Genomic DNA, 15,201 nt, shown 5'->3' with positions numbered 1-15,201 from the left:
GAAAAATGGCCAGGCAAACAAGCTTGTTTTGTTTTTTTTTCCCCTTCCTGAGGTACCATAACTTTGGTGTTAATCAGAAAAAAGCTGAAATGAAATAAATGAAACTTAAAAGAAGAGACCAAGTTTCTGGAGGATGAGTCTCCCAATGAACCACATGCAGCACTTAATTCTGCAAGGGATGTGCATTTGGAATTAATGATGCATTCAGCAAATAAAGGATGGATTCAGATGGCAGCATCCTTCACAACTCATTTAGTGCTGTACATTGGAAGAGGGGCAAGGACTCACAAGAGGATATAAGTGGTGCACATAGGAAATGCAAGCACAACTTCTGTCTCCACCATTAAACTGAATTTAAATTTAAATATTTTATTGTCACTTGTATACAGTGAGATTACATGAGCACCCCACACTCAGCTCTCTTAGTCTTAATTCCCCTCGTTTACTGACGCACACCCACCAAATCCAAAAGTCAGCTGCCCTGTTGTTATCTTTTCATTCAGCAGCCCAACAGCCCACAGATAGAAGCTGTTCTTTACCCTGTTGGTGGGACTAATCATGTTTGTATATCTTCTGCCTGAGGGCAGGAGATCAAGAAAGTGCCAGCCAGGGTGTGAATCATCCCTGAGAATTTTCCTCACTCTCCTGAAGCAGCGTTCTTCTGCAATGTCATCCAGTGGATTCACAGGATAGCCCATAATATCTTGTGCTGTATACACCACCCTCTGTAGGTACTTCCTATCAGTTGATGTCAAACCAGCGTACCACACTGTGATGCAGTATGAAAGGACACTTTCTATTGTGGACCGGTAGAAGGAGATCATCAAATGTTGATTGACATCGTTCTTTCGCAATACTCTGAGGAGATGGAGTCTTTGTTGGGCTTTCTTAACCACCTGGGTTGTATTGATTTTCCAAGTAAGGTCTTCACTGAGATAAACTCCTAGGATGGTAATGAGACCATGAGACAAGATTTCAGACTCTTGAGGGACAGGGGCTTTTTCCTGAAGGTTTGACCCTCTGGTCAATGTGTCTCCTGAGGTTTCCCTTTCCAGTGCAAAAGTGCAAACTCCTCTGCCAGCCCATTTAGCTCCTCTTCTCAACTGCCAATATTTTGCTTGTGATATTTGTAGGGGCCAAAATCATGAACCTACTAATCCTTGTCTAGCTTTCATTTGGATCAGCAAGAAAGGAACTGCACAATCTCCCTGTGGTTTTACAGGGAAGCTCTCCTTTTTTGAAGATAAAACCCTCCAAAGATAGCTCAGTTTCTCTTTAAAATAACAAGATGTAGAAGGAATCACTAGGTAAGAAAATGTGTGGACTATTTCTATGAGACGGACTTAGAAGGATCTGAGATAAGAGTATACAATGAATGGGGAAGGTAGAATATTAAGTACTATGTGAAGGAAAAGGTATATAAACATGAATAGGATAGCAGTCTCAGATACAAAAATGCAGTTTTTTCAGTAGAAATGGGGGAATGTCAAATGATGGTCACTCAGCAATTATGGATGGATGGATGGATGGATGGATAGATAGATAGATAGATAGATAGATAGATAGATAGATAGATATAGATATATACTGTAATGCTTTGCTGAAAACCAATAAAATTTAAGCAAAGTGTTTCTCTGTTCTCGGATAGCTTTTTAATTGGACACAAATATGATGGCGTTCCCAAGTCAAGGAAGGACAGATCTAAACTGTTGGGGAGGGGGAGCTATTAGAATATTTCAAAGGAGATCAAGGGTATAAACCTCAGAGATGGCAGAGAAAGCCAACAGAAGGTTAATCAATTCTCCTTTTAACTTTCATAAATAAGATCACGTTTAAATAGAAAATGAGCTTATGGAGAAGACCATATGTGAATGGCATTTGGCGGGTGGGGGAGGTGGACTGAAGGTTATGAAATAAGCAATTAGCTTTTCTAGTAAAGAGCATTTGAAAACTGAAATGCTTAATTATCTTGTGTCATTCTTTTCACTTTGCCTTCATATGGGGATTGGGAAGTGAAGGTAACTAGACAAGACAGTGCCATCATCCTGCCTCCTAAGTTATTAAGCAGCTACTGGTACAGGCATAAGCCTCTCCCCGAGTCACCTCTATATATAACTTTGGAAAGATCCACATATAGACAGATGTAATGCCTGTTTCATGCATGGGAAAGTCAGTTTCAAGTAATCTAGGAAAAGAGGCAAGCTTATAAAATGAACATGTTATGAATGCATGCTATTGCTGATTTCAGCACAGGCATTATACTATATTGCTTTTTTATACAGAACTCACATAACTATGAAAGATTCCAATTAACTTTTGAACGATATATCCTTAGAACGATGTCAAAATCAGAATCATGCAGAAAGAGTATGATATATAATTTTATTAGGCTAAAAGCTCATGTGTCCATTTGCCAGGCACCAGCAAAACCAGTATTAGCAATATTGCTACGAGGACTATAAGCATCGTTTGATTTTAAATGCTGTACTGTACTAAAATTGGAGAATGTCCTGCATTTGTCAGAATCTGACTGTGGCAGCATCAGGCTGTAAATGGCTTTAAAGTCCTAAATGGCTTAGGTCCAGAATACCTTAGGGATTGTCCCTTTCCATAACATCTTATCCACTCCTGCTTTTATTTTTGGATTAATAGACTAGATTTTTATTATTTTTCAGCTGCTGAGAGCCTGTTTTGTTTTGTTTTGTTTTGTGGTGCTCTAATTACATTGTATTTTAATATATATATATATATATATATATATATATATATATATATATATGCTGTAAACCACCATGACTAGCATATTTACCCTGGATAAATTAATCAATCAACCAAAATCAGGGGGGGGGGGAGAATAATTTTAAAAAACAAAAAAACTGACCCCATTTCTAGACACCCCAAACCAGCCACCATGCCAAAATCCTGGCACAATGACTGCTACTTCAGCATTCATTTTGTCCAATACTACTGTACAATAAGTACTGTATTCAGTAGCATACTTCAACTTTGGATGAATGATTTACACAACATCTGCATAGATTATATAGAGTTCTAGAGGATGGGAGTTTAATACACACACACTACTAAATATATATGTGTGCAGTTCTTTTCTTTTGGCATTTTGTATTAGGCTGCTTGTCAGCTAGTTTGAGAAAAATCAATGAGGCAAACAATGCGATGCTAGCCTGAGATACGCCTGCTGGACAGAGCTATGGGATCACAACCAAATTGATAGTAAATGTTCATAAAGTCATGCACAACAATATCATTGTGTCAGAGCAATCCTGACCCAGCGAAAGCTAAACACTAGCAGGACCAAAAGTGGGATAGTGGCGCTGGGAAAACAATTAATGATGCTACAAAGTAGTCAACAGAGACAGAATCTTTACTGGTATGAAATTAGCATAGGTAAAATTAGCTTAGCTAAAAGCACCCACCCACTAAAGTCAGGTGAGAGTCTTTGTGCCAAACACTTTACTTCCCAGCCACACTGCTGAATGTGATTCCAACTAACTCATTAGTCTATCAATGTATTAGGGATATATCAGTCCCAACAAAGTTAATACAGCTCACGCTTAACAGACAAACAGCATCACAGTGCCCTGGGGTGTTTGCCTATATGACTCCAAAGTATATGAAAAATGAAAATCTCCCAAAACCCATTCAAAGAAAACAGGGGAAATGCCCATAAACATCCTCTCCCTTTTATGTCAAGCAATTGTATTTCTGGGAACATAACATATCTCTGCAGAAACATGAGTTTATAAGGTTAATTGCAACTGAGTACTTTGGCAGCATTCTGCAAATCATTTATACTTTAAAAAAGAAGAGATAGCTAAACAAGAGATTTTTCTCTTAACTTGCATATGAGCCCCAACCATTTTCCCCTGTTAAAAAAAGTACTCTAATCGTACTCATTAGCAACAAGATTTAAATAAGTAATTGGTGTTTTCACTTTGTGACCTTGAAGGAGAGCACAGCTTTCATGTACTTTGCATTCATTATTGCTAACAGAGTTCAGGGTCATCTGGCTTCTCCACCTCCACCCCCCACTTTTCTTTTTTAAACCCACTTTTTATAGGGATACTTCTGTCCACTGTGATCTGTGTTAGAAATCTCATTTACAAGAAGCCAGCCGAGCTCAAAATTGTTTTGCCTGCTCTAAATGTACAGTTTAAGCCTTTTCAGCTCTGGAGATTTGGCCCATTTTATGGCTTAATAAAGATCAGCAAATAAAATGAATCTGGGGTCTCAGCACAGTTGCTTGTGGATTCCTGCCAACATCACATATCCAATCATTCAATTAGTGTTAATAGCACTGTTTGCTTAGAATCTTATATACACAATAGGAGGGAAAGTTTTAGGTCATAATGTATTGGCAGAGGTTTAGGGACAAGCTTCACAGCATCATATATCTTCTATATGGCTGACAAGAGCTATTACCTCATTGATCTAAGTAGCATCAAATTCATCCTTATTTAAAACAACATGCAAACAAGCATTTCCAGCATGTCCACATAATAACTGCCACAAAAGATTCCCCCCCCCCCGGTATATTCAAAAGCTGCCCTACTTTTCTGGATTACATGATAACAAAATAGTACAACCACTGTTTTGTTTTTGGAGCATTTTGTATAAAATGTCTGAGCTTTGTAGACAAATCAAATAAATTCACTGTTTCCACACAAGATTATCAGGGTGGAATTCAACCGTGAAGTAGTACAAATGTTCTATCTGCACAAGCATATCAGCTTGCCAGATGGAAAAATTCCCCCTCTGCTCCTCAGCTGTTGTAGGGGTCTCCCACCCACCCCCCAGCCAATTTCAGGGGTGCGGGGAGAGGGGGGTAAATCTTCATTGTGCAAGTGAAAACTCTCGTGAAGAGCTTCTACTGACTGGGTTCATTAGGTGAATCCCACCAGTTCTACTGGTGGCAATTTGTACTCTCGGCATAGCACTGATGCAAACTGTACATAGTACTGATATACCCTAAGGGTCTAACCAGATATGCCATTTTTCTCACCTGTAGCCCTGGTGGTCTTGCCTATTTGATCATAAAGAACTGGTACAGCACAGCACCACCATCCCTGCAGTTAGATTCACAGTCATAGAGCTCAGTTTGTCTGGTCTTTTACTCTATCCTAAACAAACAAACAAAAAAAACAACCACCCACTTTGCCTAGTCTGTGCAATAAGTTTTATTTCCAAGGCGATGCACTTCTGTCTTTCAGGAGATGAATCTTCTGGACTGTACTTGCTCTTTGATGTTAGGTTGGTTTGAATATTTTCAGTTGCCAGAAATCAAGAATGTACCTGGATCTGTATGGTGTATGTATGTGTTTATTCTACTCTTGATTGTCCTTAAATAGTCATATTTTGAACTTTTGGGTCAATATCTGTTATACCACTAGTCCCAGGGTATCATCAAAAGTCAGCCAGAGGTTATTTCTCCTTAAATTCTAAACCTATTCCAACCACATTTGATATACTGATGGCAGTTCAGATGTTTCAATTGATGTAAAATGTTTCAGAAAGTTGGTTATTTATTTATTTAAACTGCTTATGTGCTGCTGCCTTTCTGAGGCCCTCCTGAGGCAGTCTACAAAAGATCATTAAAACCTTTAAAAAACAAAACAAAACAAAAACACACACAATAAAGTAACTAAAAACAGCAGCAGTTTAAAAACCCAGCTCAAAACATTTTAAACAGGACAGTTTGAAGCACATATGTTTTAAAAGTACATTTGGTACTGTATAATTTTAGAAGAAAGAAAGAAAGAAAGAAAGAAAGAAAGAAAGAAAGAAAGAAAGAATCTACAAAATGTTCCAAGCAATCTGATGAATATTGGCTCAGGAAATAGGAGAGGGTTTTCACGAGTTCTCCGTAGGGGAATTCCATAAAGAATAAAACAGCTCTGAGTTGTTGCAAGCTTTTTCCCTCTCAAAAGTTCCATTTTATTTCACGCTAACATTAAGCTCTGTAATGCCTTGGAAGTAGAATGTGAGAAATGTAAAGAGAAATAAGGCTTCTGTCTTTAATCTGTGGTATTTACTGCTAGGGATATATCTGGGCTGCCTGAATAACTTTATAGAACTCCATAGAACACAAATATAGAATGTATTATAAGCAGCCTGTAGCATTCATATTCATATCTCTATCTGCATAATCGTATACACACCTACTCAAACATGAGCTCCATTGTGTATTGGATTGCAGCCTTAAACCGTTACAGTGGTACCTCGGGTTAAGTACTTAATTCATTCTAGAGGTCCGTACTTAACCTGAAACTGTTCTTAAGCTGAAGCACCACTTTAGCTAATGGGGCCTCCTGCTGCTGCCGCGCCGCTGGAGCAGGATTTCTGTTCATATCCTGAAGCAAAGTTCTTAACCCAAAGCACTATTTCTGGGTTAGCGGAGTCTGTAACCCGAAGCGTATGTAACCTGAAGCGTATGTAACCCGAGGTACCACTGTATATTAAAACATGACAATTGAATTTAATATTGTTTTTGACCTGGTATAAGGCAGGGGCAGCCAAGATTCTGCTCTCCAGATGTTGTTGGGCAACTCCTTTAACTCTAGACATTGTTGGGAGATGATGGGAGTTGTAGTCCAGTAACATCTGGAGGGCATCATGTTGTCTACCACTGGTATAACTTTTTTTCCTGAATAGTTGAGGTACTCTGTACATTTGTTGCAACATGTAGCAGAAGAATGAGTGAGCAGTTGACTTTTTAAAATGGTGAACTTTCCATTCTACTTATTTGTACTCTATCGTTCGTTCGTTTTTTCATATTATTTCTCTAGAAAGAATTTTTTAAAAACATTTGTTTTGTTTTTTCACTTGGTCAATAGCACGTTGTTGTTTTTGAGGAGTATCATCACAGTCAACATGCTCCCCACCTCCTAGGGTGATGCAGACAAATCTATATTACTTGCCTTTTTCTGTGACTAGAAAAATGTCAAGATGCCTTTGTTCTAGTCACAGAAGTGGCTGCTGCAGTCAGCTGTGTGTCCCTGCTTCAGACACACAGAAAACCAAGGAGAAAATCCATCAAAATGTTATGTCAGCACCAGCTCTCTACTTCATCGCTTATGCTAATTATTATATTTAGCCCACTTGAAAGTAGATCACAGTTATTTCCATCCCATTTTCTTTCAAGCTGTATACTTAAGGTTGGGGTGTTCATTTAATTTTGTAGATCAATAAAGTTTCAGTGTCCCTGGATGACATAGGAGATTATTATTCTGCTTTGATATATTTTATTTTAAGGATTTTCTTAGATAGTAAATATTGAATGCATATTTAATCTATGTGTGCTTAGATAGGCTTGTGATGAAAAATACAGAAAGCAATACACTGAATTAAATCAAGACACCAATCTATGCATTTCCAAATGAACACAAACTAGTTAACAAACAGAAGGGATGCATCCTATAATATATTTTTCCCCTAATAAATAAACAGGACATTTAAATATATCATTTATTTCAAAAAGTTACACAAGGTATTCATTTTAGGAGTTGCATCCATGTATGTTTAATTTGTTTTTAAGAAATCAATCATAGCATGGTTACCTATAATAAAGGATTGAGGTAGAAAGAGGTTATTTTGGGATTGAAGCAACAAAAATCTATCCAACTGTAGTTTCCCATCTTGAATTTAACAGGGCTGAGTGAATCTCACGTGTGGGGCATGTTAGAAAATACAGAGAACTACAATGTGCATAATGAAGCTCTGTTTCTGCACTAATGTCCTCATCCAGTAATCCATACTTGAAAGCAAGCTCATGAACATAGATTTGCAATGAGAAATCGCATCCCCGATTTAGTGGCAGAAGCTGTTAGTTCACCAGTGAATTGCCTCATAAGTTGCTGCTGTTGCCATGTCAACCTGGGGGTTGTGCCAGGCTGTTTTAAACCAGCCTGCTTCAACCTTGGGTCTCCATATGTTGTTGGACTGCAACTTCCATCATTCCTGACCACGAAACAAGATGCGACTTGCAGTCCAACAACCTCTGGTACCCAAGGTTAGAATCATAGAACTGTAGAGTTGGAAGGGACCCTGGGGATCATCTAGTCCAACCCTCTGCAGTGCAGGAATATGCAGCTGGTCCATACAGGGATTGAACCTGCAACCTTGGTGTTCTCAGCACCATGGTCTAACCAACTGAGCTATCCAGGCCTGAAGAACTATGTTTTAGATCCAATGCATGTGGTAGGTCATAGTCCTCATTTGGTGTTTTCTGTTGAGTAGAATGATACTGATGACTAAATGGGGGATATGCTAACAACCTCCTTGCCAAATTCTAGGCAACTCACTATCTTGCGAGTTTCAGAATCAGAATGTCAATAAGCCTCTACTTGGGTGTTGGACAACTGGTTTGGTTCACCCCCAGAAACTGATGGTTCTGAAGGGATTTCTAGCAAACAGTGACAGTGGCTTGGCTGAAGAATTTTAAGTTATAGAACTGTGGCAACTCCCTTGCATGCTTTATTCATGTCATCCCTGGCTCAAAGAGCCTTCCCCTACCTCTGTTGACCACAACTCCCACCAGTCCCAGCCAGCATGTCTGCCTATTTAAGAGAAGAAATAGTCTTCAGGTGGCTTAGGAATTGCAGTTGTAAGACTGCTTCTGAAAAACGTTCTCTAATCCCGACATGTTACATAATTATCAACACTCATTTGTAAGCAAGGTCCTTAAGTGTACCATGGCAGCTCAACACCAGGGATTCTTGGATGACGCTGATGATCTGGAACTCTTCCAGTTAAGCTTTTAGCCTGCTTTGGGGAATGAACCTGCCTCGGGCCAACTATTGTTTGAATCACCCTGTATGGTTTTTCATGCCCATAAAGCATGGTATTATTTTGGATCTCCTGCCAGGGTTGGTAACTGGGGACACCACTTTGAGATGGCTCAGTCAACCTGATGAGATGATTCAAGTGATGGTCTTGGGCATTTCTGCTCCTTTCCTCATAGGGAGCTGCATGCTTCTGTCTTGTCTCCCATATTATTTGATATAGAAAAACCTCTGGTAGTGTGCTAACCAAGTCATCCTTTAGGCACACACAACCTAGTCACCATGAACTATCCTACAAAAATGTCAAGGTTAGGTTCCTGCAATGAGTTTGATGTAAGGCTGCATGGTAGGCTCATCTGGAAACTGCAACTGGTTCAGAATGTAGCAGTCAGACTCTTAGCTGAAGCCACAATGAATGTTTTATTCCAGTACTTTGAAACCTACGTCAGCATTCACTTCTTTCTGGGCACCAATCTGGGTACAAAGAGAGTGTGTGGGAGAGAACAAGCTGGAAGGTTAAGTAAAATGACCCATACTTGTATTAAAGCACAATAAAGTGTGTATTGTTAGCATACAACAGTTTCCAGCCCTGCTTCCTAATACAAAGAACATCACAGAAATGAACTTTAAAATGAAATTTCTCAAATAAAATTAAGACTGCAATCCTTAGCACTCATTGAAATAGCAGGGGACTTTATGGCCTGTTTTTACATGAAGACAGCCTGACATTTTTTTCCAAAATGTGGCAAGATGGAGTTGGGCCACGAAGAAGCCATTTCTAGCCATGCAGAAATGTTGGAGGCCCAGAAAGGGTTCATGGCTCCCCAATGATGAAATTTCCCCCAGTTGGAGGTATGTTTATTCTACTTGCTGGCATCCTTTGTCCCCTACTGAAAATACATCTGTTCCATTTGACCTGTCGTGCTGACAGTGCTTTTGTTTGTTGTTTTGTGTCTATGCATTCTGCTGCCACTGGTTATTCTTATTTTTTTATTAGATTTATATACAGGGCAATTCACAAGATAAAAATACAGGATAAAAGCACAAAATAAATAGTTAAAAACAATACCCCCACAAGGTAGAATAGAATAGAATATTAATCAGCAGGAGGCTTGGTTGTTGTTTTCATGTTTTTTCATTGCTGATGTTTTATTTTGTATTTTATTGCCAAGTTCTCACTGCTCTGAGAACTTTTATAGAAGGGTGGGGAAGTCTACAAATGTAACAAATGATGATGATGATGATGATTCAAGATGATGACATATATTTTCTCCCTATCAAATGCTTGTAAATGGAGCACCTCACCATTAAAACATAGGACTGAACACTGGGCCTTTTCACTGACGACTGCTCAGACCTCTCAACTCAAAGGCGTTCTCAAAATGGAGGACATAAAAAATAAATAAGCCCCCAAACATTAAAAATATCAAAGAAAATGCACACTAAAGGGAGAGTGAAACAAAGAGCTACAAGCCATACTAGTCCACAGACACAGTAGAGGCCTATAGCCCTCGATTCTTCTGCCACATGCAGTCTTGGAGAAATGCCATGGCACTGTAATTATCTCTCCTCCAGCTTTAACTACAACTGGGAGTCCCAGCTATTCATTATGAGGTGATGATGACAGCTCCAGGAGGGCAGGCAGTAACTGACTTGCTGAAAATCACACTGAATATATAGGGTGGGATTCAACATCTCACGCCCAGTCCTTCTATCTATGCAAGCATTTCAGCTAGCCACCCTCCACTCCTCCTCCTGCACACTGTTGACTTACTGGTACAGAAAAGAGCTTTGCTGAAGCATCAGCCATATCCTAGGACATGGGGGTGGGGGAGGTTTCCACCCAGATGTTACTGGACTACAACTCCCATTGTTCTTTTCAACTGGCTACACTGACTTTAGGAACCGGAGTCCAACAACACCTGCAGGGCCTCAGATTCCCCACCGCAGTCCTGTGCCTTCTCATGTGACGTGTAGCTTGAGCCATTCAATTCCATCATCCCAGACAGTTTGCATGCATCTTTTATGCTCCTTCTCATTGCATGAAATACAGTGTGATACATACTTTTCAAATTAACAGGCAGGTTGCTATTGCTGGGATAAGAACTGCCTTGCTGCATCAGATCAAGAGGCCAGCTGGCACTCTACAGTAAGCAGAGATCAAAGAAAGTCACACAGGTATGAAACAGGGGAGGCAGACATTTCCTGCTCTAGTCTCTAGGATCTGGTAATATGTACGAGGTACACTTCCTCAGAACAGGGAGGATTCACTTTTAGCTAGTGCAGTTAGCAGCCGTTAATAGACATTTCAAAGCAAACAACTATGATCACAGCTTGTGGCAATGAGTTCCATAAATTAATGCATTTTCTTTGTCCAAATCTACAGTATCTTTAACAAAACAAAATAAGAAATTGAGCTGCAAGAACTGCACACAGTATTCTAAAGTGGTCCTAGATTTATATGGGAGTATTAACTTACTTCCTTTTTTAAAAAAAAATCAGTCCCTCTCCTAATAAAGTCGCCTTCCCCGCCCCCCCTGATGCCACACACTGAGCTGATATTCTAAGGTGACTTCAAGCTCTCTTTCCTGAGTTGCTGCAGCCAATTTGCACCCCATCATCATTTGTATGAAGTTCAGCATTTTTGTTCCACTTTTCACTTTGGGTGGGGAAATAGATATAACTATCTTCCTGGGTCTCTTAGCAGGCTGTGGGAACGGAGGTGAGAGAGAATCAAAGGCTCCTATTTTCTGTGATATCATATTTTATCCTCTGCTTTTTGTACTTCTAACCATGGAAGGCAAAAAACCCCAACAAAAAACAAACTTACAGTAACTTTCTCTTTTAATATTCTACTTTAGGGTCCCCACCACCATCTTGATAGTAGCTTTCCTTTCCTCTCCTTCTCACACAGCCTGTAATGCTTGTCCTTTAGCAGGTATTAAAAGTCACATTAATGAAATATGAAGAAGGCAAGCCAGTTTGTCAAATGTTTCCAAAAGCACCCTGAGAAATAAAATTGAAATTCTATATGCTGGGGTAGCTAGCATAGTGTTAACTGGGAGCCTGAGTGCAGCAACCTGTGTAGGGTACTGGGCTGGCTCTACCCCTGCTATATGCACTTACATGGGAGTAAGTCCCATTGAAGTTAGTGCTAGGACTAGCTGAATATTACCTAGCTTCAAGTGAAAACACCCACAGTACTTTATTTTTTAAAAAATATATTTTTATTAAACCATTTTAACAAAACAGATCAAAATAACCCATTACATTCCCCTCCTTTCCCCACTCTTCCCTCCCTCCCCCACCCCCTAAGCTCCCCTCTCTGATTTGTTTGCTCATTTTATTCTCTGCATGTTAAAAATTGTACATATCATTGCCTTCTCTGTCATATATTCTGCTAATAAATTTGTGGGTGTTTATTCAAAACCTGCCAAGGAGCCCAAATCATTTTGGTGGGTTTTTTTTAGATAGTTTGTAAAAAGTCACGGTTGTCCTTCTCAGATAATTTATATGTCAACTTTGCCAACTCCGCATAACTCATCAGTTTTTCTTGCCATTGTTCTTTCGTTGGGGTTTCCTCATTCTTCCATCCTTGTGCTAACAAGACTCCTGCTGCTGTTGTTGCATACATAAAAAATTCTTTGTTTTTCTTGGCAGGTCTTGTCCTAAAATCCCTAGCAAAAACGCTTCTGGCTTCTTTACAAATGTCATTTTAAACATTTTTTTTTCAATTCATTATATATCATCTCCCCAAAATTTTTAACTTCTCTACATTCCCACTACATATGATATAAAGTACCTTCTTCTTCTTTACATTTCCAACATATATTTAACCTGGTTTTGTACATCTTTGCCATTTGTACTGGTGTAATATACCATCTATACATCATTTTCATAGAATTTTCTTTCAAGTGAGAACAATCTGTAAATTTCAAATCCACCTTCCACAACTTTTCCCAATCGTCAAATTGTATATTATGTCCTATATCTTGTGCCCATTTGATCGTAACTGATTTGACCTCCTCATCTTTTATTTCCCATTCTAGAAGAATACTACAGTATATGCTTTCTTCAGCAGCTTCACTTCTTCTTCTATAACCTCATTTTGAAATCTGGAGGTCATGTAGCTAAACCCTTTTTTATTATCTTCCTTGTACATATCATATAATTGTCTATTATGTAGCCAACTCTGAAAATGGTCTTTAATTTCTCCATAATCTTTTAATTTCCATTTCCCTTCTTGGTCTCTCAGTAAATCTCTGTATGTAGGCCACTTCCCCCTTTCCCCAGCCACTTTGAATAACGAAGCTTCGATTGGTGATAGCCACCAGGGTGTTTGTTGTTCTATTAAATCTTTGTACCTCTCCCACACCCTCCATCCCCACAGTACTTTAAATAACATTTACAAATTATGGTTGGACCAGTCTAAAGATCCATCTAGTCTGGCATTCTGTTCCCCGTGACCAACCAGATGTCTATGGGTAGGCTTCAGGCTGGACTTCAGTGCAGTATCTCTCTCCCACTCATGTTCTCCAGCAACTGATATTCAGAGGCCTGCTGCCTAGTAACCACCGATAGCCTTATTTCTCATTAATTTCTCTAATCCCCTTTTAAAGCTATCCAAGCTGGTGGCCATCACTACATCTTGTGATGCTGAATCCTATAATTTAACTATGTTCTGGTGTGAAGAAATACTTCCTTTCATCAGTCCTGAATTGACCTTCATTGGAAGACTGTGTTCTAATATTATGCGAATATTATGCTACTTTCAGTACTCTTTGACTAATTTTACAAATCTCTATCGTGTCCTCTTTCAAAAGCCACAAGATACTTGGATGGTGATACACTGGTGGTCTTCAAGGCTTCTTGGGTTGTTTTCCACTTATTTTTTTCACACAGGGACATTTTTATAAGGTGTGTTTGGGCTGTACTCATCTTGAAAATGTGCTAGACAGCCCTCATTATAACATCACAATACAAATAGCAAATGTATCCAAGAACAGAGTACTTAAGGGGCCAGGGAAACCATACAGGATCCCTAGAGTTTTCAGAGACTGAACTGCAAATTTGGAGGCTCAACCTTACTGATGACAATGTATACATTTTATTACATCAGGGAAGGTCAAATGAACAATTCTTATCTTTTGGATTGTGTTCCATGGCACCAACATTCAGCAGGCAAGAAAACGACTATGCTTCATTTGCCCAGGCGAGATCTGGGGACTGGAATGTGTGCAAGGGCTGGTAAGCAGCTGATTTTCCCTATGACAAAGGTGTTCCCAATCAACCAGAAAAAAAATAATTATTTCATTAAAGGATTCTACCCCAAAGTGCAAAGGTACATTATGGTATGTCGGCAGTTAATGCTGTTCAGTTGACAGATGTAAAATAACAAAGCCAAAACACACATCAATGGGAAAAGTAAACTATCATATTTATAACATCAGATTCCTCTGTGTTGAACAAGAAGAGAGGTACAAAAACCTGCCTTTCAAAGTTAATTGCCTAAAATACCCTCCCAACCAGCTGAAGAAAGCTGCATCCTTCATCTATTACTAGCAACAAAAGACAACAGAGTAAGCAATGACTCCAGTTAACCCACAAGTCACTGGTTCTGTTTCAAAGCCTCACTTGCTTTCTGTTCCTCTGGCCACTGCTGCTTAGCAACCTCAACAGTGCTTTCATAGTCTATATTTATTCTAGAGGGATTTCATTCCCCCCCCTCCACTTCTTTTTCTTTGTGAAAGTCTATAACGGAGATTTTTATTTTTTTAAAGAAAAGAAAAAAAGGCTTCTTTTTCATCTCTTAACTGGACATCCCAATGTTCTCTTTTTGTAATAAAATAAATACAATCAGATTGTGCTTGGCCAATAAAAGAAGTGCTGGGCATCTTCTATTTACTTGGGATTAGAACCACATCTCACACACACCCTCCAGCCTTTGGTACCCATATTAGGAGTGTGCTTGGGCTTTGAATTCCCTATCTACAAATCACGGTCCCTTGTGGAAATGGACATGGGTCTTTTGTCAAACTCTCTGTTTGAACAGATAGCTCCTAAATAAATCTTTTCATTGTCTTGGGGAATATCCTGTGCTCTACTTCACTAACGCTTTCAAGTAGTCGTGCAGTTTCTGAGTAGTTGGCATTGGAGGAGGAGAGGGGGAGAGATTGTGCCGCATCACTGACTCACCGGCAGATCTTGCATCATGCAGAGTGGAGAGAAATGATATTCAGAGACCAGTTTTCACTCTGTCTACGCAACAAAAGGCACAGGTTTTTCAATAGGTTTGTGGTTTGTTGTTTTGTTTTTTTGAAGGGAGGGGGAACACAGTGGTAGAGGCAAATTGAAATGAGAGGAATTTCTCTTGCTTCACTGACCTGGGGGGAAACTAGGA

The 15,201-nt window shown here is 39.3% G+C and overlaps 1 protein-coding gene across 7 annotated transcripts in view; it reads right to left on the bottom strand.

The window, feature by feature from the left end:
* LRRC4C (leucine rich repeat containing 4C) overlaps positions 1-15,201 on the bottom strand; it is a 635,825-nt gene that overhangs the window by 65,823 nt on the left and 554,801 nt on the right. The window lies entirely within an intron of this gene.

Source organism: Podarcis bocagei, assembly GCF_964188305.1.
Source record: "Podarcis bocagei genome assembly, chromosome: 1".
Classification (NCBI taxonomy): domain Eukaryota; kingdom Metazoa; phylum Chordata; class Lepidosauria; order Squamata; family Lacertidae; genus Podarcis; species Podarcis bocagei.
The sequence above is the reverse complement of the archived record's forward strand: the minus strand, read 5'-3'. Positions and strand labels throughout refer to the sequence as shown.